The 6,337-nt window shown below is 41.8% G+C and overlaps 1 pseudogene; it reads right to left on the bottom strand.

Annotated features, from left to right (window-relative positions):
* Positions 1–895: 895 nt before the first annotated feature.
* LOC147465032 (uncharacterized) lies at positions 896–5,311 on the bottom strand (annotated as a pseudogene).
* Positions 5,312–6,337: the final 1,026 nt, after the last annotated feature.

Raw genomic sequence — 6,337 nt, 5'->3', positions numbered from 1 at the left:
CGCGGCGGCATGGTTAGTATTAGGGTTTACTCTTTTTTATTTTTTGTATTGTTTTATAAATGTCGTTATATGTTTATACTTACTGAAAACTGTCTTATTGTCTTTTTTTGCAGAATCCGACAGATACGCCGCTTGGACGCGATGAGACGTCTGATTAGACGACGTCAGTTTAGCCGTAGCTAGATAGCATTAGTTTAGGGTTTCTCATAGCTTATGTATCATGAGACAGATTTTATACGTCTTTTTGAACCATGTATATTATTACATTTGTCACCGCAATTCCTTTTGCCAATCAATTCTTTATGCCTATGATGTTGTACAATTGTCATTATTACATTTGCCAATCAATTCAGTTTGTCTATGATGTGTACAATTGTCAATTTTGCAAACAATGCGTCTTGTGGGTGACTATTTTGGGTCTATTATTTACCTTTGCACTTTTTTTAAAAAGTGAATCAAGTACAATATGGTTGATGGGTGGCAGGGCATTCAATGTCCTGCCACCAAAAAAATATTCTCTCAGGCGTCGCTATAAGCGTCGCTATTTATGGCTCTGTAGCGTCGCTATATGCGTCGCTATACTCTTCTGTGAGAGCGTCGCTATAAGCGTCGCTATAGGCGTCGCTATATAGCGACGCCTATAGCGACGCTTATAGCGACGGCTATAGCGACGCATATAGCGACGCTTTTAGCGACGCTTATAGCGACGCCGGGGGTTATAAAAACCCAATGTATTTCCGTCGCTAAGAGCGTCACAAGAGCACATAACCTCTTGTAGTGCATCCAAAGGCACAGTAGGAGAGAAAGGAGCCACTGAAGGCAAAGAACAAATGTCAAAGGCGAGCCCCAGGAACAAATCGCCATAGCCAGCTCTACTGCAGGGTATTGTGGCTACCTAGAAGGAGAAAGGGGTTGGGAAAAGGTTTTTTCTGAGGTCGTCGTTGGTTTCCTTCTCAGCCTTCCCATTTAATCCGTTTGACAAGCGGATGAGATCTCATGTCATTTTCCACTTCCATCGCGAGCATCTCAATATCGTCTTGATATGACAAAGGCTTGTCTTCAAGCCACTCTACTTGTGCAACTAGATACGGCTTGCTCCTCACAATTGTCAAACCCCTAAGCCTCTCTTGCCCTTTGCAAGTGATGAAGAAGCGATCATCCACCAACCTCTCATGCTTTATGACCTTTGCAACACATCCAACTTCTGCCAAGCTTAAGGTTTTCGGATCCGCATAGATGAGCCCAAATCATAAATTTGTTTGCAGTAGAGTGTGCATCATCATGCGGTACCGATATTCAAATATCTGAAGAGAAAGCTATGGTATTTGGAAAGAGAATGAGGGGCAGAGGAAAGAGGGGTAGCTGAACGAGACCATTTGAAGCAACCTGGTTTGTTTTCCCCTTCTCTAAACCTGAGCATGACAAACCTCATTTTCCTACAGCCAGGCCTAATGGAAGCAGCAAGATTTACATTACTGCTGAATGGATATGCTTAACTCCATTCCAGATAGCCCCAAAAAGAATCGTGCACATCTCACTGTAAGCATACCATCACTCTGACTGAAATCAGAATCAGCTGGAGGCTGGACCCTCTTTTTAATCAATGGTGCTTGGTACGTGCAAAGACATAGTAAACTTATCAGCCAACAAACAGGCAAGGTTCTCATCATGTGGGCAATGAACTCACGAACCCGAGTTTGGATACTTACACACTTTAAAAAGTATCAAGTGCCTTTTTTGACAATCATGAACACATGTCATATGGTTTCTACGTTGTTGAAAAGAGCACGACCATGAGACTCTTGCCACTAAAACCCCCAAAGAAAGACATAACATGTTTAGGGCACTCACAGAAAAGGCCTTCCTCAAGAGGCTCCCACACATCTGTGATGTCAATGAACACATCCTTGATGCAAGACTCCCATTCTTTTTTGTTTCCAGCCAACATGTAGCCACCACAATAGCTTCATCCAATGGTTTCTACATGGTTGAAAAGAGCACAACCATGAGACTCTTGCCACTAAAATTCCAAGAGAAAGACATAACATCTTTAGGGAACTCACGAGAAAGGCCTTCCTCAAGAAGCTCCCACACATTTGTGATTTCTAGAGAGCCAATGGGCACATCCCGTATGCAAGCCTCCCATTCTTTTCTATTTCCAGCCAACATGCAGCCACCACAGTAGGCTTTATCAAAGACACAAAAGCTGTCATAGAATAGAGCAGATAACATTTACTTTGATGATCTCAGCCAGCATCACTGCTTTGTTTATAGCCCTGCCAATGGCCTTCAAAACAATCTTTGAAATTCGCTTTTCCTGTTCAAGAGAGTTGCAAAGAGCACCTATTGATGAGCTTAAAGAAAGCTAAGAAAACAAATCTGCCTCTCAGCTTGTGTTTATGTAGATGCTGAGCAATTTGGAAACATCACGTACTGATATAAACCATACTCGCAATGACAACCCACTAAAACTTCCCTGCCTGAAAATCATAAGTAGGATTTTACGTTTAGGAAAAACTCTAATCAAGAAGAGCTCCTTCATTACAATCTGTTCTTATTATAAGCCATTGAGACCATGATAAGCCTTTGTTGAGGGATGCACCCAAATACCACAAAGATCCGGCCGATTTAAAATTAAAAAGCATGAATATCAAGCATGTAAATGCACAAGAACCCATTCACAAAGAAAAGAAAGATCCCGATCAATTAGACAAAAAATTAGAGTGGAGAATGAATAGGAGAGCCTGAGAGCAATCAAAAGTCTAAATTTTGACTAAAGCCACCTCCACAAAATAACATATACTGGGCCAATCAACAAGATGGCTGCAATCCTACCTGTGCCTCTATGCAGGACAATGTCCAGTTCTTGGATTAGAATCCTACATTCAATGGAGCGCACCACCAAAGCAACATACAATCCATTTCATGACATTGTTTGAAGAGAATTTGGAGCCTCAAACAGCACACAAAAACTTCCATTTTTCACGCCATAAAATGCAAACTAAATAGACAATTGTGTAGCTAGCGCTCATGCCCTCTTCCTATTGACTTTTGTGCCACTGAGAGCCCATCCAAGAGTGCAAGCAAGACAAAGACGAGGACAGACAACCCTTCAAAACAATAACATGAAAAACGCAAGCGCACAAGTCGACCAACACAAACTGAAGAAGAGAGAGCGATGCACATAAAAACCATCGGTTAACAAGCATACTTCTGGGGGAAATGTGAGTGCAATATAAAACTTGTGAAACGGATTCAACAACCGTGCCGCCCAAAAAATGAAAAAGAAAGAAAAGACATAAAGGAATACCTAGAGTAGTGGGGTAGCGTAGGAGATGTAGTTTTGCATCAAACCCTATGTGGTAATGTAGACCTCGTTCTTTGATGGGAGCCCCTGGCCGGGGCTTATAGACCCGCTGGTATCTCTCCATAGCCAACTATTGCAAGCTTAAGCATGGAGGAAAACAGGCCTGCACTAGCTATGACGGCATTATCGCTCTCTTTCTCCCTTGCCTCTTTGCTTGCAAAGCAAGAAAGATGCACTAGGTGCGATGGTGGGCGCTCGCAGTTGCCCAAGTAATAGGCCGTGTGTGTAGAAAAGAGCAATCAATGATTGATGAGCATTTACAAACAATTGCAATCTCCATCGACAACGCAAAGATCTTGGACAGAGCTGGCTCCATAGACTTAAGAGTTGCAACAACTTCCACATTGATCATAATCTTGGTGTTGATGAGCTTGCTCGCCTCAAGAGATACAGTGTTATTGTCTTTGAACATACTCCATGCACAGAGAGAAAGAGCACTACAAGACACAAAAAAAACACAAAAGAAAGCTGTTGCAAACCTGAAAGTTTCTTGGTCAAAGCAGTTGCAATTTGGGTGTGCCTTATATTCAGTTGAGTCGTGCTAGAATTGGGGTTGAAGTAGCAGGCTATAAACACATAATGAAACACAATTAGAGGTAGACAAGATGCAAAGATGATGCCTGGCTAGGCGTGTTCAGTATGGATATCGCCCAGATTGCCTCTGTACAACCTACGACTCCCTCTCAATGAATATCCTCTCTTCAACTTTGAAGCCATAGAGTGCATACAGGCTCCTCCGAACATAATGAAGCAAACACATGTGCATCGCAACAAATTGACAACAAGGTGATTCTCAGCTTTGAACGGGAGAGAGAGCTATACGTACTCGCCTCATTAGCGGACATACACGCAACCCTCAAAATCTACCTATAAATCCCCAATTAAATAGAAAGCGCATGCATGTCGTCCACCTTAAAAAAAACCCCTTGTATGGAAAATCTTGATTGGCCACAACCCCTATGGCCGTGCTAGCGAAATTCCTCCCTATAGACTCTGCCTTACGGCAGTGCCAATAAAGCTTAGAGAGAGAGAGAGAGAGAGCTTGCGCTTTGTTTTTCACAAATCTTGTTACCTCAAGTTGACATGGTCCTGTGTTTAGAACACCACATCTTCATGTCCTAATTTTCATATGTTTAAATTTCTCCTTAGTTTTTAGCTTGTATTAACTCTTTGATTCAATCTCACTTTATTGTGTGCATTCTTGTCATTTGTGTTAGTGTGGTTGTGTAAACATCCCTAGAGAAGAAAATGGAGGGAGAGGGAGGGAGAGAGAGAGAGAGAGAGAGAGAGATTGCTAGCTTTCATCAAAGCATGTTTTCTTGTTTCTTAATTGGTATTGTGATGTCTCAATTTTGATCCGTGTACCTTGCAAAAGAACCATAAGAAGGATTAGAATTTATATAAAGTGATGATATAGATCATTTGAAATATGTTCACTTTTAAATGTTGCTCCCTTTTTATGTTTTGAAAAAAAAACATGCAAGTCTCCTTGCATGGGGGAGTTTGCACAGCCCTTCCCAATTTTTATAATATAAGGGAACGTGCCATTTCTATGGTAGCGTGCAATTTTTGTGTGTTCGTTTCACTATGTCATTAGTAATGAATAAAGAATTTGGAGCTTTTCACGTACCCTCCTGATTCGACCTTCATTTGTCGATTGTCGTAATAATCAACACGATGATGTTGGCTAAAGCTTCATGAATGAGTTTGTCGACATGCTGCTTGTATGATCCTATTGGGATATCTTGCAATCTCATCATGGATTCTCATTTGTGTGAAGGCATTGTGTAAGGCCACATACTTTTAAAGTGCCAACCAGAATGGAGGAAGTGCTTGGAGAGAGGTGTTCCCTTAAACCAACCTAGAACTTTGTCGCAACAGCCAAGAGACTTTGTCTGAAGAGAAACGCTCACCTCGCTTTAACTGATCTAAAATGTCTCTCATGGGTAGGACGGTCATGCAATCTTCATCTCAATGGTGGTACACCATTCACATAACGCTTGAAGCATCATGGCAAGCAGCTTTGGGTGAGTATCCACAACTATTACGTACAAATTAATCAAGAACCATTGCAACAACACAATCCATCCCTAAATTGGTGGAACCCTATATGAGTCTGATATTATGATTACCCGCATTTCCACCTTGGAAATGAACTTTCTTTTTGTATGGCAATCAGCAAAGTGGTTATGCACATCTATATAGCTCTGAAACTCATTAAGGAGCCCTGGGTGATCTGAGTTGTTACCAAGGTCAAGAAGGATTGGAAACGACCCTCCCCGCCACTTCAATCCACTGGCAAGGAACTGCAAGGGAAGCATGCATCATTTCAGCCGCAACACTGCATGTTGATCTGGGGCCAGCAAATCAATAAAGCACAAATGCATGTGAGAAAACTAACGTTTTTGTGTGATTTTTTGCCCATTTCCAAGGTGGGTGGAGGTAGCCACAGGCTAATAATAGAACGAGAGGACGATAGCATAGCATCGATAAAAGAATATCCTGTTCCGCATATCCTGCAATTAATGCGTTTCAAGAGGCGACATTCTGTACAAGAAGCTCCTCAAGCACTTTTTGTGCTTTATGAAGAACGCTATATTTGGCATATATGTCATCCCAAGTAATGCCAAGCACAACCTCTTTTTACAACACCCCTTGACTAACAATATCATCGTGAATTGTGTTGTCCATATCAGCGTCTTGCGTAGTGCCACATGCCTTCAAGATGCAAGTGCAGGTGATTGCATTTGAAGAGATGCCATCTCTTTGTATCTACTGTAACTAGCCCAAAGCTTTTTGGCCATGTCCATGTTGGGCATATCCCACAATCAGTGCACTCCAAGCAATGCCAAGCACAACTTTTTTCAACAGCCCCTGACTAACAATACAATTGTGAATGTTGTTGCCCATATCAATGTCTTGTGTAGTATCACATGCCTTCAAGATGAAAGCAAAGGTAGTTGCATGTGG

The sequence above is a fragment of the Adiantum capillus-veneris genome, chromosome 1 (assembly GCF_014529385.1).
Source record: "Adiantum capillus-veneris isolate H3 chromosome 1, ASM1452938v2, whole genome shotgun sequence".
Lineage (NCBI taxonomy): Eukaryota > Viridiplantae > Streptophyta > Polypodiopsida > Polypodiales > Pteridaceae > Adiantum > Adiantum capillus-veneris.
This window is presented reverse-complemented; position numbering and strand designations above follow the sequence as displayed.